Genomic DNA, 26461 nt, shown 5'->3' with positions numbered 1-26461 from the left:
ACAACTCTCCATGGGTGTAAGGACAATAAAGCCAGCTCCAGGTGACAACCCTCCATGGGTGTAAGGACAATAAAGCCAGCTCCAGGTGACAACCCTCCATGGATGTCTCCACAGTGTGGTGCCTCCACTGCTGTGCACTGTGGTGCCACTGCCTGCAGCTGGGAACACATGAACAAGGACCCCAGACACAGTCTGAATCCTTGGCTGCCTGAAGCACAAGGAAAACCTGGGAGGTGGCTCTCCCTCTTGTCCCACTTTGACTTCTTTCTTTGATGTGTGCTGGAAGTTTTCTTCTCCTCATCTGTAGTTAATCTGCTCACAAAGTCGCACAGAATATGAAATAAAAAATGTGACAGGCATTTTTTCTGTTGTCTGCTTTTTGACAGCTTTTGGAAGAGAAACCCAACTTCTGGCTTTTTGCCAGGAGGATTATGTTGTTTCACTTACGAAGAATGCATTTTTCATAAGCAACTATTTTACATTGCAAACTCTGTCTTATTCCAGACAGATAGACTACTTTTATTAAAGTTTCCTCCAAGAGCTCATCTGGCTTTTAAGTCCATGAGTGTTAACCTAGAAATACTGTAGTTAGAGAACTGCACACAAAGGTATATTCATCAGGTCTGGGGCTGCTCTCACACTGAAATAACCCTTTAGACGTTAAAAAAAGTCACTACATTCATGAAAGTGAACACATTTGAGTATAATGTACAATTATGGAGAGCCTGTACGTGGTCTCAGAAGGCTGTGATTGTGACCTGGGGCTGTGGTTGGGCAGGAAGCTTTTCCTGCCTTGCAAATATTCCTGGGATTTCAGAAATTATTCCCATTTCCATATGTAGAAAAAAGAGTTATTTTACAGCTTTCATTGAAATGAAAGAGCAGAGAGACAGGCAGACAGCCCACAGGGCTGTGGTTAGGGCTCTCACCTAGGATGAAAGGGGTTTAGGATCAGATTAGCTGTGCTTGCTGTGGTTGCAGAGGGGACGGGGCTGCTGGGCTCTCAGAGGCACCAAGCTCTCATTAGGCTGCTGGCTTCTTCAGCTCTCTCACTTGAAGATGTTCAGTTTTGCACAGATCATTAACTGTTCACCAGATCAGGGACTTGAAGCTAATTAATCTCCATGGGGGACTGGTGCCAAAACCATCTGCTGTAGGCTCCCAGACAGGTTAGGCACAACGAGCAGCAGTCAGATGGGCGAGGCCTTGAGGAGCGGCGCAGCTCCCGCAGCTCCTGCGTGGCTGCAGCTCTGCTCTGTCCTCAGCTCCTGCACGGCTGCAGCTCTGCTCTGTCCACTGTTGCCTTCAGGGGAAGGCAAGGCGACCTGGTTTCAAGGAACAGCACGGCAGCCCAGTCTCCCCTGGGCCACTCGGGCCAACGACACACGCAGGCACCAGTGTGGTGGACGGTCGAAAGCCTTTATTATCTTATCTCATGGGTTTAAATAGTCTTGGGGGACTCTGCTACGTCAGGGGGGGTTGGTAGGGTCTCTAGGGTTAGTCAGGAGTGGAAAACTACTGGGTTAGGTGTGGTTACATTCTTTGGGGTAATGGATAACATGTTGCAGGGTGAGAGGGGGAAGGGGTCTTTCTTTCCGTCACATCCCGAAATCTTCCGTTCGCCTGTCCCTATCTACTACATCTCCCCCCTCCTTTTCATAAGTAACATGAGGTAGTCGTAGATATAGGCACTGGAGTGAGGTACAAACTTGTAACTTGGTAAGGAAAAAAGGGTTTTTGGTAAACCTGAGTAAATCTCGCAAGGTGAGTTTCGAAGGCTTTTGCAGCTGACTGTGTTAGCAGTTTTTGGTTTACAGCATTTGTTGCTGGCCTACAAACAGAATGTTCGCCCGTTCTAGACGGGCCTGAACAAATGAGACTAGCTTGTTCAGCAGGCATGGTCCTATGGTAACAGCTAAAAGCAGTATTGCCAGTGGACCTACTAGGGCAGAAATTAAAGTGGTGAGCCAAGGTGATTGATTGAACCAGGATTCGAACCAGCTCTGCTGGGTTTCCTTGTCTCTCTTTTTTTGAGCCAGTCTATCTCGGAGTTCTGCCATAGAGTCTTTAACGACTCCTGTATGATCTGCATAAAAGCAGCATTCCTCTTTCAAAGCTGCACACAGTCCTCCTTGTTGCATGAACAAGAGGTCCAGTCCTCGCCTATTCTGTAAAACTACTTCTGAAAGCGAAGAGACTGATTTCTCTAGATAGGAGATGGATTTCTCGATCTTCTGCAGGTCTTCATCGATGGTCATTTGCAGCTGAGAGAGTCCGTGCTGTTGGGTTGCGATGGCTGAGACACCTGTGGCTGTACCAGCTGCTCCCAGGCCGAGCAGCATTGTGATAGTTATACTTGTGATTATTTCTCTTTTGTGCAGTCTGTCAGGTTCTTCGAAAAGGTGGTACACTTCTTCATCTGAGTGGTATAGGACCTTAGGAACAATCAGAACTTGGACACAGAAGTCAATAGAGTCATTAAATTTGGCAAGGAACACACAAGGACTCACTCCGGATCGCTGGCAAACCCACATCCCAGATGCGGATGGGACCACCCACTTACCGATCTTTTTGTTGGGCTTGACAACTTTAGTGCAGAAGTTGCCTTTCTGCTTTGCTAAAGTTGCATCACCAAAACATTTGCCTTGTCCTGTGATTTGACTCAGGGTGATTCCTCTGCGGGGAGTGTCCCATCTGCACTGGTGGGGGGCACTGGCTGTGGAGTAACTGAAGGGGGTGTCTAAAGCAATGCCTTCGTAGAAAGGGGGTTTAACATCATAACAAAGCCAACAGGAGTTAGTCAGGTTCGGTTTGGTTTCGTTTAGGGTTAGAAAGGTAGCTTCTAGCATACGAAAAATTGGGTTTGGATTGGACTCGGCTGTGCGGCTTATCTGGAATACATCTGCATGGCCAGCCAGGGTGTCGGTGACTTTTGGGGGCAAGGTTTTGGGGTGGGTTGTGTTTTTCCCTTTGAGCACATTCCTGATAACTTTATTGGGTCCTACTGGTCGAGGTGCTGGTGGTTGGAGTTTGATAATTCGTACATTCACCCACCTTCTCGGTCCTCTGAGGACCACTGTCCACGTTCTACCCGTGGTCCAACTAGGGTGGTCTGGCTGTAAAACGGTCATGTTATAACTTACACATCCCCGATATCTAGGCTGTGCATTGTGATCTCCGCAGCCAAAGGGTGCCCAGGTGAACTGTAAGAATTTGTCGGGCTCCTGTGGTTGCCACCCAAAACTGAAGCCCTATGACATGGTGGTCCTGACTGCCATAAAGGCGGCACGTCCCCCACACCTTCGGTGGCTCCTTCCCTATTTTCATGGCCAGGGCCACCCAGGGGTCCCGTTCTGGGGCGTCTCCTGCTGACCCTGCGGCACGGGCGCTGCTTGCGGCGGTAGTGGGTACGAAGGTACCGCAGGCTGTGTTGCGAAATTCGCTGGTGAGGGTACGAAGCTTGCTGCCTCCTGTGGGGGTATGGGGTATAAGGGCGCCCCGTCCCACTGGGGGTTGGCATAGATGGGCTGCCTTGCATTTGCAGCGGGAGGAGGCTGGGTGCAGCCCGCACGCCCCCTCCCTCTCCCGTTTCCCTGGGGCCGGGACCTGCATTCCTTGGCCAGATGCCCCTTCCTCCCGCAGCTCCAACAGGCTCCTCTCTGGCGTGTTTGGGGTGGAGGCGCCGCGGCGGGCTGCCGTGTCGGCTGGGGACAGCTCACCGCGATGTGACCTGCCTCACCACACTTGAAACACGCCATGGCACTGGTCAGGGTGTGGACGGCTGCCTGAATGGGTGTCAGGTGTTCTTCCCTCACTACATGTCTGATCATGTCAGCCAGGCTGGCTCCGGCTGGCAGGGAACGTAAGATATCTTTGGTGACAGAGTTGCACTGCTGGCGCAAGCAGTCAGCTACCACGGGGCCCTTTGCCTCTGCCGGCAGGGTAGAGGAGTCTATTGCTGCCTGCAGGCGATCCACAAACTGCGTGAAGCTTTCGCTCTCTGCCTGCCTCACGGTGGACCACGGCGACGGCTTGGCTACGACCCGGGAGGCTGCACGAATAGCCTCCCTAGCAGCCTGAGTGGTCGCCCTGACCTCCTCAGCCCGCATCTGCGTGGCTTGTTGCTGAGGCGTGATCATATCATCGTGCTTTCCCATAAGCCTGGATAGAGTCGATCTGTGTAGTGGCTGCCTCGCGCCAGATGCTTGGGCTAATAGCTTTGTACAATTATCCTCCCATTCTTGTCTAAATACAATCATTCCCGCGCCATCAAGTATCATACGACCTATTCGCTCGATATCAAAGGGAAGCAGGTCGTCATTACTAAAAAGACCATCAATTAGTGTAGAGACCATGGCCGAATTGATTCCTTTTTCTGCAATGGCTTTGACAATTGATTGTACATCTTTTGGGTTTACCGGGGCATATACCCTCTGCTGGTTCCCTTCCGGGCCGGTGATCCTCACCGGGAAGGCTTGTACGGCGGCCGCTGGGGACCATTCAGCACAGGCTATTTTTATTTCTCCCCAGTCGGTAAACTGGGCTGGTTCGTATTGTGGCTGCTTTTCGGTGCGGCTTAAAGCTTTACTTGGTTTTGTTTTAAATTGCATTGGCTCTATTCTCTTTGTCTCAGAGTCCCAGCCGGCTCCCGACAGCTCTTCCGAGCCGCCGGAGCTGCTGCTGGACTCCGAGTCGGAAGTCGAATGCCAGCGCACTTCCGGGGCTCGGTGCCGTTTTGTGCGGCTCCGACCCCGCTCCTCCCCCCGGGGGTGGCGCCGCTGCCGCCCCCCGGGCTCGCCCTGCCTCCTGCAGGGGTGGGTTTCTCCCTTATATGGTGGCAGCGTCAGGCGCGGCTGCCGATTGGCTCCGAGCCCTCTGCTGCTCTCCTCCTCTTTCTCCCGCACACGCGCATTAGCGAAACTCCGCGCCTCTGGGCTCTTCGCGCCGAGACTGCCCGCGCCCCGCCCCTCCCCTTGGCTGCCGGCGCCATTTTCAAAGGCGTATGGAGGCGGCGTGGGCAGCATCCCCTCCCGAGCCGCGGCTTCCGCGGCTCTGGCTTCTCCCGCCAGTCCCTGCCAAAAGAACTCTGCGCGCTGCTGCACCTGTGGTACCGGGTCACTGACCGGCGGTGGCGGGGCGGATGGGGAAGCCGCGGATTTTTGGGAGGTTTCCGCGGGGGGTCCCGGGCCCCGAGCCGGGGAGGGGGGCGACGCGCCGGCCCCCCCCGGATCCCCGCTCCCGGGCGGGTCACCCTCAGGGGCGGTTTGCGTTGCCGCTCCGACCCCTAGCTTGGGTGTAACCAATAAACACGTACGCGCTGCGCTCCATGTCTCCTGCTCTTCTATTGCTCTGCGCAGGGCTTTCTCTACTTTTCCCCACGCCTTAAGGCATTTGCCGCTGCCTGAGGATTTCGTGTCCTTGGCCAGCGCGGCTGTGCATTTTTCCCATATCTCCGGATGCAAAACATCCACAGGGCGTTCAATTGCCCCAAGCTCAAGCAGCCTTGCTATAGCAAGATAAAAGTCTTTGAGCTTACACTCAATTCCCCATTGCTTATGAACCTCACTTACGACCCTGGCAGTGGCGTCCATGACGACTACGGGTCCTGGGACGTCTCCCTTGCCGAGAACACGGTCTGACCGGTCTGGCCGCTGCTCTTGTCCAGGCGACACCCGCTGCCCGAGCGAATTATTCCCGGGTTTCGGCACCAGTTATGTTGCCTTCAGGGGAAGGCAAGGCGACCTGGTTTCAAGGAACAGCACGGCAGCCCAGTCTCCCCTGGGCCACTCGGGCCAACGACACACGCAGGCACCAGTGTGGTGGACGGTCGAAAGCCTTTATTATCTTATCTCATGGGTTTAAATAGTCTTGGGGGACTCTGCTACGTCAGGGGGGGTTGGTAGGGTCTCTAGGGTTAGTCAGGAGTGGAAAACTACTGGGTTAGGTGTGGTTACATTCTTTGGGGTAATGGATAACATGTTGCAGGGTGAGAGGGGGAAGGGGTCTTTCTTTCCGTCACATCCCGAAATCTTCCGTTCGCCTGTCCCTATCTACTACAGTCCACAGCTCCTGCGTGGCTGCAGCTCTGCTCTGTCCGCAGCTCCTGCACGGCTGCAGCTCTGCTCTGTCCGTAGCTCTGCTCTGTCTGCAGCTCCTGCATGGCTGCAGCTCTGCTCTGTCCGTAGCTCTGCTCTGTCTGCAGCTCCTGCATGGCTGCAGCTCTGCTCTGTCCACAGCTCTGCTCTGTCCACAGCTCCTGCACTGCTACAGCTCTGCTCTGTCCTCGGCTCCTGCACTGCTGCAGCTCTGCTCTGTCCGCAGTTCCTGCACTGCTGCAGCTCTGCTCTGTCCACAGCCCTGCTCTGCCCGCAGTTCCTGCACTGCTGCAGCTCTGCTCTGTCCACAGCCCTGCTCTGCCCGCAGTTCCTGCACGGCTGCAGCTCTGCTCTGTCCACAGCCCTGCTCTGCCCGCAGTTCCTGCACGGCTGCAGCTCTGCTCTGTCTGCTGCCAGCAGCCACCACTGCCTGCCCACCAAGGGCAGCACTGAAGGGGCACTCTGGGAGAGGGGATGCCCCAGGAGCCAGCCCTGGGGACGGGTGCTGGCTGTGTCCCATGTCCCTGAGGCGAGCAGCAGGTCCTGCTCCACGGGACCTCCGAAACCCGGGCGAGTCCTTCTGCACAGCGCCTCAACCCTGCAGCATCACCCACAACAGCCTCTGAAGGACACCAGCCAGCCTCCAGGCTAGAAACTGGGCTGAAACAAAGATGGTTTCTGTCCTTCATAGACAAACCGTGCCCTTGCTGTGGTAGAAGTCATGGGAGGGCAAGGAAAGGTGCCCAAGTTGGGTTCAAGGCAGCCTCCTGAGAAAGAGGAACCCTACGACTCTTCCTACACCCAGCACCACCCACACCCCTTGCCAGTGGTCACAACTAAAATCCTCCTTGCTCCTTTCTCACCGCTCCTTTCACACCTCTGTCATGCTCACTGACCTCGGTTATGCTCACTGGGCCAAAGGAAGGCTTTCAGGTTTCTCCAGCTCCAGAAACTGCCCTTATTTAAAGGATTTCCTAAGTTTACATAGATTTCCATTGTCATGGGAAGCCAGCCCAGAAGGGAATCTCACCCAGTCTCCTGCATATTATAAGAAATTAATTCTCTAAAAAATTCCATAGCATGAACCCAGCACAGGGGAATAAAATGCTGTATTTGAGCATTTGTTTTTTATCCCTCTTTGTTCTTCTTTGATTATTCTTTTCTTTACTGAAGGAAAAAAAAAATGCAAAATGCAGGTGCAGAAGAGGTAAAATATAAAATATTAATGGAAAACTCCTACTTGAAAATTCCCTAACTTAGGTTATTACTCTGGGGAGAAGAGAAAGGTACTGGAAAAAAATATGAAAGAAAATATTTTCATATTTTCTACATTTATTTTTTCACTTTCTTTGTCAAAGTTGTTTTAATGTCAGGACATTTTTTTATACACAACCCTCTTACTGGGACCAGCCCTGCCGTGGGAGCTCAGCCCCCATAACATTGCACATTCCGTAACCCAGACACCTCAAAAGGGGTACCCAAATCTGGGCTTTAAATATTCCTCATCTTTTCCTGGAGGTGCTCTAGACTAGGGCTGGTGATGGGCTGACCAGGGATACACTAGCAAGTGAGTGTTCTTGAGGTGACAATTACTGAGTGAAACTTAACAGTACATGATTTTTGATGTATCTCACTAAAGCAGTCAGCGTTTCGTGTGGAGTGTTCCAGGAATATCTCTAGGATGAGTTACAAATATACAGAAAGCAAGACAACAAGTTACAACACACAGCCTGCACACAATCACCCCTTGACTCCATTGTGGCCCCAGGTGCTTATTGTGAAACAATTTCCAGTTTCTTATTTACCATATTTTCTCTTTAAAGTCACTATTGCCTGGTTTCAAACTCACTATTGGTCAAAACTGATGTTCTGCTCAAAGCAAAAGCAAATTATATCTCAGAGAACCAAGAGAAGATGGATAGAAAGGAAGATACCCTGGGTGTGCAGGGGGATGAGTTCCCCCTCCTGGGGCTGAAATTATCAGTTCATGAGGAGAGATGCTCTGTTCTGGGTACCTCTGACCTGGCCAGCTGCAGCTTTGACCTTCACTCCCTGCATCTCACATCTGGTTAATCTGGGAATGCATTTCTTTAAGGGCTTGACTTTGGTTTTTGAGCTTTCAGAAGTAGTTTCCATCAGTAGCTAATATGCTGGGGTGAGTAGACACTAAATTAAATGGAGGAACCAGAATTCAGTCCAGTGGTGACAAACCCAAGCAACTCCATATTAATGGGAACTGCTGAGTATGCTGTTTTAGTTGGGTTTAGTTCTGAAATCTTCAAACACAGGTTGGTCTTGGACTTCCACCTTTTTCAGAAAGTCCTGGCCAAGACATTTTCTAGAGATGCATAAGGTTAGGTAGACAACATCAAAATAAAACAAACAAACAAACAAACCAGAAATTCCCCTCTTATGCCTTCCTTCCATTATGTCTGAGCTGCTCAAAGGCAGCAGGGCTCCTGCAAGGAGAATCATTTAGTGCCACACCAGTCACTGCAGAGCAAAATGCAAGTGGGGAAAAATTAATTTATTTAGGGGATGAAGTGAGCCTCACTCCTTTATTCCATTAACTGCTCTGTTTCTCCCAGGTATTCTGCAGGAAGCAAGGGAATAAGAAAGATCCATTTCACATGGTGAGAAGGACATCTTTGAAAAGGAACTGAAAATGGGTGGCTTGAGGTACAGCAGGTACAGCAACTGTAAAATTATTCTGCTATTTAGGTTGGAATTCTAATATTTTATATATGCCTTGACACAAAATTTTCTTAAATATTTTCAGAGAAGATCTTGTGGCTGGAGTACAATGAGCAAAAAGTAGAATGACCTCTTTTTTTATTTATGCTTTGGGATTTTTTTTAAGTCCTTGCTCTTAGGCTTGAGCTCTTTTGGCTTGAGCACAGTTGCTAGATGGAGGACAGACTGTGCACACACACAAATACACACACACAGAAACAAGCACTTGCTTTCATAATATCTGTCATCCATCCAAATCCATTTTGCCTTTTCTTCAAATAGACAACATTATTAACTTTAACCTTTACGCTTCAATTACCAAGTACCTCATGAGTCTTGCAGCACTCCTTTAACTTCAGAGCAGCAGGGAGCTCAAAGAAACAAACAAAAACAAACAAACAAACAACTTCCCTGGATTTCCGTACATACTGATGTCATACTGCAGAGAGGAGAATGCAAAGTAGGAAATATTACTCTGAGAGTTCAGTATGGATTTTAGTTCTCTTCGGCCTCATTTTGGGTTCTTGCATGATTTTGAGATTTATTTTTTTTTTTTTTGTAATGTAAAGGTGGTAAATTCTGATTTTGTGATTCCTTCCTGTTCAGCAAGTCTTACTTTACACATCTGTTCGGTAGAGTTTTACTGAGGTGGATATCACTGACCAGAACAGAGATGGTGTGAACAGTCTTAGAAATATGACATGTTTGAGACCTGCCACCAAAATCCCCCACACAGACAAGATTCAGGTGCAGTTTCATGACAGTTCCTACGCACTTTTATGAACTCTAATGTCTGTGAAGTGCTGTGAACACCCTTCCTCACCAGCAGCAGTCCCATAACTCCAGGAACTGCTGCATGGATGTGCAGTGAGACCGTGCTTCTCTCTCAGGTCACATCTGTGACCATCTCTTTATCCAGTGTCCCTACAGCTGCATTCAGTGCCTCTGGAGCTGCAGGGATTTACATGGCTGAGTGCTCAGCCTGGAGCTGAGCATGTCCTCAGGGTCTCCCTGCAAGTGCAGGACTGACACTTCTCTACCAGGGCTTCACAGTATGAAACCTCTCTTTTTGGGGAGTGACAGGAAACATTTTCACCCAACAGCATTGCTTTCATATTTGAAACCTCTTCAGCTCTCTGAGCTCCTTTCAAACACAGAGCGAGCAGAATCTATGCAGTGGTATATTCTCAGCTCTGCTAAGACCCTGGAGCATTCTTTTAGGAAATACAAACACCTTATTCACACCATGGTGCTCACGTGAAGATCAGTCAGGCTGTTCAAATGCTGTCCCAGGAAAGCAAGCATATGCTATGCTGAGTGAAACTACCATTGCCCAAATGGCACACTCAATGGTAGTGCAGAAAGTTGTAAGAAATGTGTAAAAACATTACAACAACAACAACACTAATAATAGTAATAATAATAATAATAATAATAATAACAATAATAATAATAATAATAACAATAATAATAATTATAATAATTGTGTCAGGGAGGAAAGCGTTTGAGATCTGAAAATTATGGCAGATTTCTCTGCAATGTGGTATTCAGTAGTTTATTAAACTACCCAAAAGTTAAGGGCTTCTTCTGACCAAGGGTGTTTCATCCTCCAGAATGTGTTTCCATATTCAGCAACGGCTTTTGCTCAACTTCAACTGAATTCTCTTGCATCACCCTGGCTGTGGACACAGCTGTAAAATTACTCCCTTCCTTAGCCAATAAAAGGCAAAATATTTATTTTAATAGTGCTGGCTAGGCCAATTTCATTCATAATTGAATCAGTGGTTTATTTCTAGGTCTTTTCACTGACCACCCATTCATCACTTTTAACCACAGGGTTCAAAGAGCTGCTGGAAGGCAGAATCTGTTCAAAACCCAGCACAAATGGAGTGTCACAGCCCTTGAGCTGTCAGGCTGTCAGCCATGCTCTGCCATCACAGCCCCTCAGCCTCAAAAGGCCCTGCTGCACAAAGGCCACTCCAGCAAAGGTCTCTACAGCCACTGGCACCTTGGGGCATGCTTTCAGTGACAATGGAAAATGCACTGGCTGAGTCAAAGATGGCCCAACCCAAGCTCAACCCACTGTCCTGGTGTCCCCTTAGAGCTGCTGATGATCACAGAGGAGTAGAGTTTTTTGGATCCTGTGGTCTTTACCACTGTGTGGCTGCACATAATTCATCACAGATGCACACTGAGCTCATGTTCTCATTTCTTTTTCTGGTGAAGATGATGAAGGGAGCTGTACCTACTTTCTTGTTCTATTGCACACCTACCTTCTTGTATTATTTCACAGTTCCTGTCCTGCAGACAAGAATTGCTACAGTGCACCATAACTCCCCCTTGCACAACAGTGCAGACATGGTGGTGCACTAAGTGATTTTCAACACTTCACATGTTGTAAGGGAAGAGATCTGCAGAAGATTTGACACTAAGAGGTTTAGACCAGTGATGAATCTCAAGGGTGTCTTGCAGCAAAGAGTTCCCATGCACAGCAGTACAAAGGGAAGCCAAGCCCTTTCCTCAAATAACTGCCTTGTGCAGGTAGTGAAAGCTAAAGCTCAAAGAGTCTGTGATTTGGAGCAAACCCAAAGACAGCAGACTCCAGTCCCTGCAAGCCCCAGTTACAGCAGGCACTCAGGCTGACACATACCCAGGATGGCTCGGTAACATTGTCTTTAGGAGTCCTACCTTTTATATCTTCATATTCTGTAAATTTTTATACTTCCCCTTCCAAGCAGAATGTCTCACTCTGCTGCCTCTCATCTTCTGTCCTTCCCAGCTTGTGGATACTGATGGGTACTGATTCTCATCATGGGTTCTGAACACCCTTATCTTTGCCCTGAAAGCACCTTTCTTGCCAGACATCTTTTCAGTTCTCTTAGGCAGTGGGAACTATTTGTGAAATGCTTATTCCTGCCCCTTGAATTGTTCCTGCCCTTTCTGCCTCCTGTCAAAGTTCAGTTTTCACAAATTAAGCAGTGTTCCAACACCAGTGTGGGAAGTGGAGGGCATTTATGCTTTCCTAGATGCCCGTGGCATGCCATATACATGTGGGATTTGTCAGTTCTGTTGCTGTTGTCTTTGATGTTCCTGGGAACTTTTCTGGCCAGATCTTCAGGTTGACAGAGCAGATACCACAGTTAGGATATAATGGATTAATCATATTGAGTAAATGCTTTAGCTGTTGAGCTGGCACATAGTGACAGACACGAGAAATTACTCTTCCTTTCATCAGGTAGACAGACACTTTGATGGATGGGGACTACAAGGTAATTCGCTGGGGTTAATAGACTGCTATGGCAGAGGCTGACAAAAGAAAGCTTCATTCACCCTTTAAACGGGGTCCTGGGGACCCTTGGATTTGGTGCTAGGTGAGAGCTGGAGCTGGCTTTCTGCAGGGCAATTGGGAGATGCCTGTTAGCTGAGAATGGTTGTGCATTACAGCAGCCATGTCTTCCCACCAAGCTTGGTAGCTCCCAGCAGGTGAAGGTGTGAGCAGTCTGTAGTTTAACAGGTCACTGCCAGGTCACACTTTCCTCCAGTTTCCTGGGTGCTGCTGAATGCCTTTCTAAGATTCTGGGTAAGGTGAGTGTCCCTAGCAGGTAACACAGAACTACAGGTGGGTAAAAGCAGTGAGCACAAGACAGCCTTTACTGGGTTTAGGGGTGCAATAGGCACAGGCTGTTCCAGATCCATGAGGAAAGCAAGTGTTACTCCAAACCAAAGGATTCTCAAATGTTCAAATTTGAGCTGCATCATAGAAAATTTTTAATATTTCTCTCAGGGCTCTTATAGAAACTAAAGCACTGGGTGTGAGTGTTCAGCTACCTGTTGACCCAACCCGTTCCTTGGAGACCCTGAGGGGAGCTCAGATAGCAATCAGCCTCAGTCAGCCCCACCAGATGGGTTTCTATTATGCAAAAGAGGTGTCACAGCCTGACCCTCACACCCCACCATTAAAATTCCTCCGGAGCTCCAGCCCAGTCAGGGGCAGATTCCGAGTCCTGAGGGTGAGGTCATGTCTCCAATGAGCCCGTGACAATAATTGCCATTATATGGCCCTATTTATTCCCTGGGGACATACTAATGTTGCTGCAGAATGAGGCCACGGGCAATAGAAAGAGCATCTATTTGTGACTTTATGGGTTTTTTAACTTTAAGTTGTTAATCTGTTGTTTCCCACTGCCTTGGTCCATCACACTGGATTCACACTTGGTCATGGAATGCTGAGTTCTAGTTAATCAGTACTAATATAAAAAATTCTGTTTCTAAATAAATATAAAGAAGAGCTGAAGAGACTAACTTGCATCCAACTTGTGTGTGTGTTGGTATAGTTTGCATTCAGCTTTTTCAGTGTTGCTGTCCTTTCACATCTTGTTTCCAGAAGGCTTGGAAATTGTTATCTTCAATAGCACAAGGGCATGAAAAGTACCTGACCAGGATTTTACAGAGCTCTGCTGTGTATCAGTGTTCTTGGGGTTGGAGGCAGAGCAGGTTTTGGGCTTAGGCCTGGCTCTAGCATAAGCTCTTTCTTTGTTTTTCTACTTCTGTTGTCTCCCATGTGAATTTGCTTTTCTCCTTCATTATTGTTTATGTTTACAAGAAATGTTATTCTGCCAAAATAAACCTCTGTGCTCCTGTTTAACTTGAGTAATGTGAGTTTAACAACGGGTCACACCCAGGAAATGTGCAGACTTTTTAGCATTTTCTGTTGAAGTTTGTACTTCCTGCATCACCTGTGGATGGGCATTTGGAGTGTTCTACCCCCTTAGCTGGGTTTTCCTTATTTATTACCTTCTCTGTCCTGCAGGGAAGGAATGAAATTTTAAAGATTACTAATTTACAGTTCCAGCAGGTTCAACATCCTTGTTGCTCTCCTGTGTGCTTGCTTTCTAGTAGTAGACAACTATTCACAGAGGGACTGGATAATTTTCTTTATATCTGTGGCCATAGGCCTAATATCAGTGACAATTTTTCACTTTTTCCACTAAAATTTACAAACATCTGTCAGCAGAATACCTTTTTAATACACTACTGAAACACAGGGGGAATTAATTTGGGACAAAAGTGAATTAGTAAGAACGTATCACTAGGAGATGAGACCTAAACAGAAAATATAATTTAACCAGTATTATGTAGCCTAGCTTTTTATCCAGTCATTTTTGCCATTTTGTCTGTGTTACTCAACCAAAAAAAAAAAAAAAAAAGTTTATTTCAGGACCTTTCTGTTGCCAATAATCACATTTTGCCAGGTTTGATCCCCTTTATGCCAACAGAAAACAGAATTAGGTGCAGGTATTCTGTGCAGTGAGTCTGGCCAAAGGAAGCATTTCTCTCTCCAGATACTAACTTGCTTCTCTGTTTGTTTGGGGGCTGAGTGAGGAAGTGATTTAAAACAGTAGATGACTTAAAAATTTATATTCTTTCATGATACATGAACACCTGCTCCCCCCAGCAAGGAATTAGCAAGGAATGCTAATGAGAAATTTAGAGAAGGTTTTGAACATCCATCACAGCATTCACACTGATGTGCTCCACTCAGTTCTTGTCTCTACATGGCTACTGAGTGTCCAGGTTTTTGTATTGGAAGGTAAATTGATGGCTTTCTTGCTTTATTCATTCTCCTTTCACATAATACTCCTTGAGGTGGCTCTGAAGATAAATCCTGCTTAAGTGTCAGCCATAAATCAGAGTTGGGGTTGTCGTGCACTCAGAAGATGTCAGCTGTCCATAGCTTGTGTTGGAGCCTGAGCAGCAGTGAACTGCTTGGTGTGAATTCAGAGAAAGCCTCTGCTTCCCACTGCAAATTCTTTCCCTGGGCAATTACAAATCCGTGGAAACATTGTGCACGATGCACCAGGAGTTAAAGTTTTTAATCTAATTTTATGTGAGTCTCTGCTTTGTTGCCATCCTTTGTCTGACAATTACTGTGCAATGCACAGGCAGAACTTCAATGCCATTTGTGCCACTGCATTCATTAGCATGTGCCATTCTGAGCACACAGCTTGTGCAAAACATCCAGCAACAGACCTGGCCCAAGCCTGGAGTCTTATGTGTCATCTGTGCATCAAATTCCTGAGGATTTGTTGCATTTTGTTCAAGGCTTGTATTCACAGTACCTTTACCAAAGAGGAGAAAAGAGGGTTTAGTTTGATTGGTCTCACAGCTCAGGTGTGTGCTTGGCAGCAGCACCCACAGGTGCAAAAGTGCCCAGGTATCCACAGGATCAGGTCTGAGGGCAGCAGGGGAGTGGGGCAATGGGCATTTCAGAGATCTGGCCAAAGCAGAGATGGGTGAAGCAGTGGCTGAGGAGCTCTGTAAGTGAGGTGTGAGCTGACCACACACCACACAGATACCTTGAAATGCTTTATTAAAACAGTGAGCATTTCATGGCTCTTGCATGCAAACCCAAACACACAAATGCACCTCATGCATTTCCCCCAGGACACTGCATGAGGGCTTTGGGTACCTGTTCCTCACCATCACTACTGCCTGTTTCCACACTGCCAGAGGTTGTTATCATGTGCTGGACTGTCTCCTGTATGGATTATTGCACCAAATTTTCCCATGGGAAATTTTCATGCAGCAAGACACTAGAGGTGTTTGCACTTTTTGGAATAGGGGCAAGGTTCCCTATGAGTTCTCTGGAAATCACATCATGGAACACTCCTCAGGCTCTGCTCTTCCAAGCAGATCTCCCCACTTCCACATCCCCCTGAAATCTGAGAGCCACTTCTCTGCTCTGGAGGTCAGTTTGCCCAGATCCAGTCAGAGCCACTCCTAGTTGATATTTATTTAAAACTGCTGTAACTAATCACTGCAGCTTTCTTTTCATTTGTCACTGAGTTTAAAAGTAGACATTTGGTGCATCTGGATTTGTTCCAAGACACATATTTCTGGCTTTTTAGATAGGATAATTTTCTCCATTTGTATAATATTTTAGAGTTGTGTAATTATTTCTTATCTTGATCAATATGTCATCAAAGTGGAAATCATAACCATCCTTCTGCTCATTCTTATGAGACATTTTTTCCATCTAAGAATCTACAATAGAATATTTACTTTTTCAACTAAAATAAATATTGTCCAGCTCAAGATCCTCTTCTGGGACCAAAATTATCTAAAGGTTTTCCAGTATAGCTCTCCAGATAAAAAGCCCTCAGACTGAAGGACTGTTGAAATGTTTGGGATCTCCCAGATCTGTAACAGCACTTTGATGTTTAGGCTTGCTCCACCAGAATTCCACCTCACAGCCTGCAGGGCTGCAGGATCTCCATTTATGACAGCACTGACCAAATGGAATAAGTCAGCCACAGCTGACTGGTACCTGCCATTACACCTGATCTCCATCCAGCACTGCAGAACATGGCTAGCTACTGCCTTTATTGCTTTTATTGCTTCACTGTCATCTAGTCCTTGAACCTGGTTCCTCTGACTTGAAAGAGTCTGAAATGCTGCAATATCTGAAATACTGCTAGCAAGGAGCTGGCTGTGGACCAAGGGTGACAGAACTGGTGACAGAAGAAAGCACTTAGCACAGAGAATACATACCAGGGTGATTTGCACAGAAGGATAGGTAGGTTCTTACTATTCATTCCTGAATATTTACTGGGCTTGCTTCAATTCCAAGGTTTAGTGGCATGAACTTCAGATGTATGATGCTAAGTATTTTTCTAAGGTCATGGGCGGTAATTGAAAGACAACTTTGATACATTAAAAACTACTGCTAATAGGGAACAGTTCTGAAATCAGCCCAGCATGATGTCTTTCAGTCTTGGTAATAATGAATATACAAGCAACTCATAACAGTCTACTTGGTGGAAACAAAACATAATTTGGCTGGTCATTTGCTTTTGTTCATCTTTTGTTGGGGGAAAGGGCGGGGAGACAAGTCCTGTGGCAATGGCATTGAACAGCCCATCTCCGTTTTGAGTCTGTGAGATTAAATATATCCTTTCAACAACAAAGGCTGAACTCTGATCAAAGCCCCACCAGCAGCACGCCCTACAGTGGGACACACCAGATCCTAATTCCTGCCAGTGCCCAAGGGGATGTGAGTCTCCCATCAGTCAAGTAAGACAAGGACAGGAGAGAGCAGTGTAATTTTCAGTTCAGCCCAACAAACCCTGCAGCCTCTTGGCTTGCAGTAACCTGGAATGCATCCTGCAAACAATTAGCAAGATAGCTTTTCCAAGCCCGTCAACACCACATGGCTCTTCTTTGATATTGTTTTGTTCTTCTTACCCTCCCTCCCAAGAGCTTTTTCAGGAACGCCACACACACACGCTGCTGGGAGTACAATTATAGGACTGCGTGTTCAAGTAAAAATTCATTCAGCATGTTTCTGGGATCCCTTCTTTTTATGCAAGGGCCTCTGTGCCTCTTCTGCCTGTACCCAACATGAGTGCAGTTGTATGAGATGCTTGGACAAGCAATTGCCCATCATGCGTGAATAAAGGCTTGTTTTGCAAGCAAATACATGTGTGCAAAATATGCGTGCAAAAGTGTACAGTCCTGTGTTGTAATTGTCTAAAATACCATTGTGGCACGACAGTGAGTTACAACATGCACAGGGATTGCTTGTCTCTAAGTAATTACTTGTGCTCTGCACAGACCCTCCCAGAAGCTGCTCTCCAGCTGTACTGCAGCCATTTATGTAGGACAAACACTGCTGTTAACAGACTGAATGAAAAAAGTATTTTCTGCACTTACAACTCAGATTGCTGAACTTCTATTATGGCTCAATTATTGCTTTTTGCAGGATGAAAAGGGGATCTGCACCAGCCACTCCCAGGCAGGCAGAGTTTAGCAGTGGGCAAGTGTGTCATTTCCACTTTCACCTTCCCTGCTTGTCTTTTGCTCCTCCTGCACTCAGCAGGAGCAAATCTCTCCCAGCCTTCTGTGTTACCCAAAGGACGAGGCTACTGTCAGCAGCCTACCAAGAGTTCCTGCTGCGAAATTACCTCCCAAGTAAGGGCAAGTCAATCACAGATAACGTGTCTGAAAATGGCAGGTTTGTCTATTCTGTCCTCTGTCAATCAGGAGAGGGGGATCCTGCTGCAGAGCTCCTCTGCCTATGGTCACTGCATGGAAAAGGCAGGTACAAACAAGGGATAGCCCCCAGAATCATCAAACATCCAGCAGCTCCTACTTCCCTACTGCTGGGGGTGAGGGTACAAGGAACAACAGCACAGTACAAGGACTATGGGCTGGTGAGGTGGGTTGCCCACTTACTGCCCCAGAAGGAAATATGGCTTCAAATCTAGGCTGAGCTCTCAATGGTCTATGTGTTGTTGATCAAAGTTTCATCTCCTCTCTTTCTCTCTTCCAAGATACAATCAGGGTTCTAGAAACCTGTTCAAGTTACCATAAGTATGTGGTTTTGGGAAATTGATAACTATTAATCTAAATGTTTTCAAGTCAAAATTCTCTGTCACACTTTTAAATACTTCAGGAGGATGGAACCACCCACTCTAAGTCTGTAGTTTTATTCTGTATTTGTGGTCTAGAAATAAATTGAGAATTTCCTTTTCTATTTTTAGAAGTGCAATTATTTTAAGAAATTTTAAGTTGTTGGATGATGCATTTCCATGGATATTGTACAATCACATATGAAAGAGAAAATATTAAAACAAAAATGCTATCGCCTATCTGTCCATTAGCACAGAAATATAACCAAGCAAGCAATCAGTACTATTAAATCAATTGTAGAATTATAGAATAATTTTGATTGGAAAAGACCTTTTAAGATCATTGAGTCCAACAGTTAACTCAGCAGTGGCAAGTTCACCACTAAACCATGTCCCCAAGTACCACATCTACACATCATTTAAATACTTACAGGGATGGTGACTCAATACCTGATGACTCAAAACCTGGGCATGAAGAGAACAATAATGTACCTCTGAGATCCCTCAGCTGCTCCTAATCAGACTTGTTCTCCAGATCCTTCACTAGCTTCCTTGTCCCTTTCTAGGAATGCAAGTCACTTAAATATTCCTTATTCAGCAACTGCTCTGTAAATTTTTACTGAAATCCATAATACATAAAAACCTATGTGCTTTATCAAACAGGGATATAGTGACCTGCAGAGCTACACTGCACTGCAGGGAAGGGTGTGCATGGGCATGGATGTGGTCTTTTATTTTCTGTGATGCTGTGTTTATCTGTAGGTCTGTGTATTCCCTTTGTGCCTGGCAGCTGCCTGATAAATTGCATGACCACTGCAAAAAGAGATAAACCCTGCCACAGCAATTTGCTGATAACATCAGCGTTCAATTTAAGGCAAATGCTAAATCACAGAAATCAACAGTTCATGCAGAGATCAGAGATTACTGGGTTTCAGAAGCTAACAAGCAGTGTGACTTTGCTCTGGAATACAAAAAATCATTGTTCAACTTTCCATGCAGGCATAATAGTGAAAAGATGCAGATTTGGCAAAGTACTTCTGGGAATTTGGGGGCAAAAAGAAAACTTCTTTTGACTTTTAAAAATTAGGTTTAGTCGTAATAGTAGCAATAGTTATAATTATATTTCACATATTTTTATTTTCAAATAGCTCTTTCCAGTCGCTCTTTTAAAGGTGTTTTTGGGTGTTTTTTTGTATTCAATAGACACAATCTCAAATTGAGGGCCTACAACAAATGGCATATTTGTGATCTCTGTCTGTGTAATAGTTATTCTCAGGTTCATATTTCCTGTGTGAGATTCATGATTATGATCTAATAAAATGACTTTATGTGCATGATTTGTAATCATTCGTTAAAAGCAAACAATTCCACAGTTAACTCATTCTGCCAAATAGTCTTATAGAGGAAATGTAAGTGGCTGTAATTCAGTCAAGGTAAATCCAAGGCTGTATCCCAGCAGAATCCTTGTTGCATTTCTTCTAAACTAACAGCCCCATCTGGGTATATTTTTTTAGTTTTCAATGCAAAAATTCCCAGTAATATCATGAAGGGATGAGATCAGTTACTTTTTTAACTAGGCAAAGCTTAGGTAACAGCCTAACTGCTCATATTTTCTTACAGTTTGTTTGTCTGTTGGTTGTTGACAACATTAACTGTAGTCCCAGACAGAAATCCTAGACCCACCAGATTTCAAAGAAATTTCATTCTGTTTCAAGAAAAAGTAGGATTTCAGCCTCATTGATTCACTTGGATTCACACTACATAATTGTCATGAAAAATGAAAGTTTCATATCACGACTCCTACTGCAAATCAGTAAGGGAAATGTTTTTGTGAATGTTAGTCCTACATAACTATCTGTCATCTGAAATGTCTTTTTATCTTTCATTTCAGCAGAAAGTTTTTGTATTTTTTCTCGTACTCTTTGACTTTATGGAGATCTTGGGTGTTTTCCAAGATTTCTAAGCATTATTATTTCCACTTCTAAAAGATACCAGCTGCTTTATGTTTTTTCTACTCAACTCTTCACACCATCATCAGTCTAAATCCTTGGTTTTACAAGCTCTAGCTGTATCTGATAGCCACATAAATGCAAAGATGGGCATAATTCTGAAGAGTTCATACTCACATAAAAGTAATTTTCTTAAGAAAAAGAGAGTCATGGAAAGATTAATATCAAGATATTTCCAAAGTTGGTTTCTTACAGTGTAACTGTCAGTGTCAGGAATGACTATCACACAGATCAAAGGATGCATCCCACTTCAGCTGGGGTCCAGCCCAAACACCCAAACATCTGAGACTGCTGTTCCCTATGGCTTAGATATCCTTGATGGCCTGGAACTAAGCAATCAGAAGCTCTAGGCAGTGATCTAAAGGCCATCTCCACTTTGCCCAAAGCTGGCAGAGAGTGCCTGCAGTAGAAAAAGGTCATCACCCTGCATCCTGCCTAATAATTGCCTATCAATTGATTTTCCTCCAGCTCTGAATAATTTCTGTACCCCAGTGTGTGCTCCTCAAGAAGAGAGGCAGCTTGGGAGGGTTTTCTGTGTTCCCATTCTGTGCCCTACCCCTGGTGTACTCACAGGGAATAGAAGGAGTACAACTTTAGGTCAAATTCTTCTTCAGGCTGACTATTGAAGGGACAAAGGGAGAAGTAAAAGAACCATTGACCCAGAAGAAGGAATGCACCTACCAGTTACTGCTGAACTGCTCTAAATCCTTAAAATCCTATGGGAGCAGGATCCTCATTGGGCTAAAAAGCTCTGGCTCCTACCTAGGGATTTGGCACTAGAACAGGCAGTTGGCTGTCAGGTGGCAGTAAAATTTGTAATGCTCAGGAGCCCCATTGTTTTCCTAGGAGCTGTATTTCTTCAGTTAGTGATGCTCCTCACCTGGTGCTCTCCAAGCACATGGTACATGGGTAAGATGCAAATCCATACAGACCATTCCACAGCACATTGTCATTAATCAACTGTGTTTTCAGCAGAGGTCTTGATATTGCACAAAACTCATAGTTTGCTAAGTGAAACCAGAGGGCTGTTCTTTTCCTCCAGCAAGCATTCCCCTTGCAAAATCCAGAACTATTCCATTTAAGTGTTCACAGTTGGTTGAGGGAAAGAACATTTTTTTCCAGTATGTGGCAACCAAAACCAAATTATTTTTTTCCTGAGAGCTGGACAATGTACAACATCTCTCCAAAGTAAGAAATAGCTGCTTAGTGTCTGACTAAAACCAGCTCAGAAACATGCATCCAATTTTCTAAAGCAATCACTGAAATATGCCCATGAACTCAGGCCTGGAAGCTACAGACAGACTTTAGTTTAGGCAGTGACTTAGGTCTTCCATCAAATGCTGCTTGAAAAACGGGGCTGAAAGAAGAAAAGAAGGACAAATTCTGAAGGATGGATGGATGGATGGATGGATGGGTGGATGGATGGATGGATGGATGGATGGATGGATGGATGGATGGATGGATGGATGAAGAGCTTCTTTCCTTTCATCAGAATCCCTGTAAGCCAGATTCCATATGAGTTTATATGAACACAGTCTGCTCCAGAGATGTGGAATTTCACTGCCACTGCTGCTACTATGGCTTTTATTTTATAAATTTGTGCTGAGAAGTGAGAAACCAGATTGTTATCATCAAGGTCTCTGGAATCCAGTACCAGGTTTTAGCCCTGGATTGCAATGCATCTGATAATTTCCTGGTCTTTGGTAGCATAGGAGAAAAAATCAGCTTTTTATGTGAGCAGTGACTGGGGCAGCCTGACAAACCAGTGCCCTACCAAGGGCAAGGTTTGCAAGGTTTCCTTATCTTCATCTGTCCAACAGGAGAGCTGCAGCAGCTTTCTACAGGCTCTGATGTGTTTCTTTCTCAGTGTCAGGACCCATCACGACTCCTCATTTATTTTACTTTTTCAGAGAGAGGATTGTTTTAATATATTGAGAAGTCTGTTAGTCAAGTTAATAACCTTTGCATTATTATGAGGACATTAGGACAGCAATACTTCCTGTACTTTAACCACACAGTTGACTCTTGCAAGACCATTGGCAACAGCAGCCAATTCTGCCATACACATTATGGCATATATAATTCCCTTCCTCCTAGAAAACAACCATGTGGTTACATGCCAGCTCTTTGCCTGGGCATGCACAGTGGAGAGCTTAGCCTCTGTTTAGAGGTTGTGATAGGCAGGGGATAAGGTCCTGTTGATTATATCCTTGACATCTGCCCTGGTTCTGAAGATAAGATTTGATGCAGACTCAAGAGATCTGGGTCAGCCTTGGAGTCAGTAATATGGTGGCTAAAGGTTTCTGCCTTGCAGACTTTTTCATCCAGTCACAGAGCAAGCGAGTGGGAGAAGCTATAATAAAAGACCAAACTCTTTTGTTCCAAAAACTATTCCCTACTCTTTTTATGCCTATATTTCAAGTACTACAGCTCTTGTCTCTCTCTGGACCCTTCCAGCAGCTCATTAAACCTTGGAGCCTTTGAAAAAAGAGACTCAAATCCCACTCCAGCTAGGCAGTATCATTACATTAGAACAAATCACACTAGATCAAATTCAACCCACTATTCTGACTATTCTAGAAAATCTGTTGTTTTTTATCTTCCACCCTAGAAGCAAAGTCTGAAAAACTGATTAAATCTCTGTAATATACATAACCAGGACCTGTATGCAAAATTTTATCCATCTGTACCACTCAGTGACAGGCTGAAAATTACATGAGAACTCCCAAACTCAGCAGGCATCAGCAGCTGCAATCCAGACTGGCTCTTGAACAAATCTTGAACAGATTATGGTACAAAGGGGGTGAATAGCAGGAATTCTGTGTTTAATCTCTTCTGTTATAGCTACCTCCTTTAAAACCTTCTTCTACTCCACAACAAGGGCAATTTTCCAAGCAAGTATTATTATTATATTTCAGTGTTATTGCTATGAAGGTGCCACCCACCAAAGAAGTGGCTGCTCCAGCCTTTGAATCAATCATAAAATCACAGAACGCCTTGGGTTTGCAGGGATCTGAAAGAACATCTAATTCCAAATCCCTGCAGGGATGCCCCCCACTAGACCAGGTGGGAGGCAAAGCCACATCCAATCTGGCATTGAACACCTCCAGGAATGGCTCAGCTTGCAGCAAGTGAAAAAACCACTGTTTGAACAACCCCTTGATGATCTCCTCTTCTCACAGAAGGAGGGTATTTGGTGCAGATTCTCCACTACACCCAGGAGAATCCATGAGAAGAGGAAGCTCTAACTCACAGTAACACAGCTCAGTGTAGCAGGCTCCAGGGCAAAGCACAGGGTGCCCAGGCACAGCACGTGTTCTGCACAGCACAGGAGCCTCTGGCTAGGACTGGGCAGAGGAGAGAGGGTGGTGGTGGTCACTAACACAGACCAAGTCCCGACAGGAAATGTTCTGGTGACAGCAGAAACAGCAGAAGTGACCTTCCTCCTGCCCAGCCCCGATGGGGTGGTTTTGGATGGCAGCTCACCCAAACTCAGGTTCTCCTGCCCTGACCTCACAGCCCCTCTGTTACTCAATACAGACATTGGCTGCAGGTTTTGCTTCTCTGCCCTGCCCCACTCCTCATGCTCACAGACCCCAGCAAGGTTTTAGCTCTCTGCTTTGCCATTTTCTAAAGCAAACTGTGTCTGCGTAACAGGGAGTGCCTGCAGGATAAAAGAGATGGCTGCAGGTCCCATCATGTTCTTTGCTTGTCATAAACTAAGCAAGAGATCCCAGGTGCATCTAATGCCCTTATTGCTGTGTCCTCTTAAGTATGGGTAACTCAGCATTCAGGGAGAACAAGGAAATAACACTTGTGCAGAAGGTCATTTGTTTTATCTTATTTCAGACGCTTGAGGACTTGTTTTGTTTTTCCTGCCCTCTTATGAGATGAAGATTGCAAAACCCTGGTAATGTGAAATTCAGTAATGAAAGTGCCACTGGCACACAATTTACTCAGAGCTGTACTGCTTCAGAGTTTGGATTAACTTTGAATAACCAGCATACGTGACTCAGTTCTTCTCAAATGTATCCTCATTAATGAGGATGAAAATAATGAAAAAGGATACTCTAAATAATGAGGATTAAAATAATGAAAATCATGCTCTAATAAAACATTGACAATTTACTTTTTTTTGGTACCTTTTGGTTATTTGAATTTTGCCATTTGTTTTTTGAGGCTTATGAATTTGTTCATGCCATGTATGAAGATGATGTATAAAGATTTCAAATGAGGAAACAAAAATATTAAGCTGAGAAAGAGAGAGCAGGTCTTCTACTACAGGAAATTGGTGAGAATTAAGCTTTTTGATCACCCTTAAGATATCCTCTTGCATTATCCGGAAAGGCACATTTTGGCTTTATCCTTAGAAGAACTGAACTATGGCTCCCAACTCATTGCTTGTCTACAGAAATATGGACTTTAAGCAAAACATTAAACACGTGGGACTGATAATAGAAACTAGTGATAAAAATGGAACTTGAACTGCTGCCTTATCCTACGGTATAGAACTATGTTTAAACTGACCTCATCTTCAAAATCAGCCTGGCTGTAAGCCTCTGAACCTCACAGTCAGGTTCAGCTGGGGCAAGCAGCGGGTCTGTTCACTTTATTCCTACATTCTGCCTTTTCTGAATGTGTGACAGCACGTAAATGGGGACATTTCTCAGCAGCTTTAACACGCTTTGAGTGTTGACTGGTTACCATGGCAAGTCAACACTTTTAGGCAGCAGGCAGGAAACAGGGACCTGCTTGTCCAACAGTAGCAGCTGGGGAGGGCCCTGTGCATGCAGCAGCATTGGGATTTTGTAACTTCCCACCTCAGATATGGTCAAGCTGGCTGGAACTTTGCATCCAGCTGCTTCCTTTTAGCAGCTTCATTTTAGACAGAAGAATCAAGGGTAAATGATTCACTGTTTCCAGACCAGAGATCAGAAGAGAGGTTTGAACACCATGAGATGTCAGTATTAGAGGTAAAATGCCACGTCTTGCTTCCCTGTTTCCCTTGCACCCATCCCATATATCACAGACTCCTTGGCTATGCCACTGAAATGGAGACTGCACTGTAACAAAATCACCGGGATAATTGGGGTTCAACTCCTTTGGAGAGCTGTTTGAATATGGGAGGGATAACCAATATTGGTATTTAAAAACCTAACTGTAACAGGGAGCCCAAACCAGGATATCATAGTCTGAGTGCAATCCCACAAGTGATGAATAGAGAACAGGTTCACAGGGTTATTCTGGCTGGAAAGGACTTGGGGAGGTCATCTAGTCCAGCCAGCTGCTCAAAGGTGGGTCAGGAAGCACCTCCCAGGACTTCTGGCCCAGCCCAGGATGCAGCCAGCTGCCCTCTCTGTGAGGGGACACTGCTGACTCAGGCTCATCTCCCCCTCAGATGTCTCTGAGCTGGGCAGCCTTTGAAGATAATGACAGAAATAGGTGTCTGACCCATTTCAGACATCTGCTCCAGCAGGAGATGAATCACACTCCAGCAGTGCCTGGCTCCCTCCACTGACTACAAAGGGAGACCAGGGTGATTAGCTCTGATATAAACATCCATACCAGGGGTGCTTGCTTTCAGCCTGGTTAACCCTGCCTCATCAGCTTTGCTGCATCCCCAGATTTTGCTGCAAGATGTCACATATTTGTGTGTGTGTGTGTGTGTGTGTGTGTGTGACATGCACTTGCAAGGTTCCTTTGCATGTGAAGCGAGTACAATTAAGAAGGATATATATTCATAACAATGCACCAAACTGCAGGTACTTGAAAGAACTGATTCACATTTCAATGGCAGATATTCTAGCAAATATCAACCCTAGTGGTTTCTGAATGTTAGCTTGCTTTAAACATATGCCAGAGATTTTATTTTTAATACTAAGTAGCATGAAGGTATTTTTCTCTTTCTTCTTCTATTTTAATAATATCAGTTTGATTTTCCCAGGCGAAATATAAAATTTGCTTTGAAGCAGTCAAGAGCATCAAATTCTGCATTCAACCCACACTGAGATCATCCTTAATTCTGTTTTTTCTCTATAAGAGTTTCAAAAAGCAGCCTGAAGTCAGCAAATCTGACTGACTTTAGCTCCTGGCGGAAAGGTCAGGTAAAGTTCAACTCCTTTATAACAGAGGAACAATTCAGGAGGTCTTTAATCGTTTGTCCTGTAGTCTAGCACAGTCCTCATCTTACAGTTAACATAATGGTTAAAAATTA

This window comes from Lonchura striata, chromosome 3 (assembly GCF_046129695.1).
Source record: "Lonchura striata isolate bLonStr1 chromosome 3, bLonStr1.mat, whole genome shotgun sequence".
NCBI classification, from domain to species: domain Eukaryota; kingdom Metazoa; phylum Chordata; class Aves; order Passeriformes; family Estrildidae; genus Lonchura; species Lonchura striata.
This window is presented reverse-complemented; position numbering follows the sequence as displayed.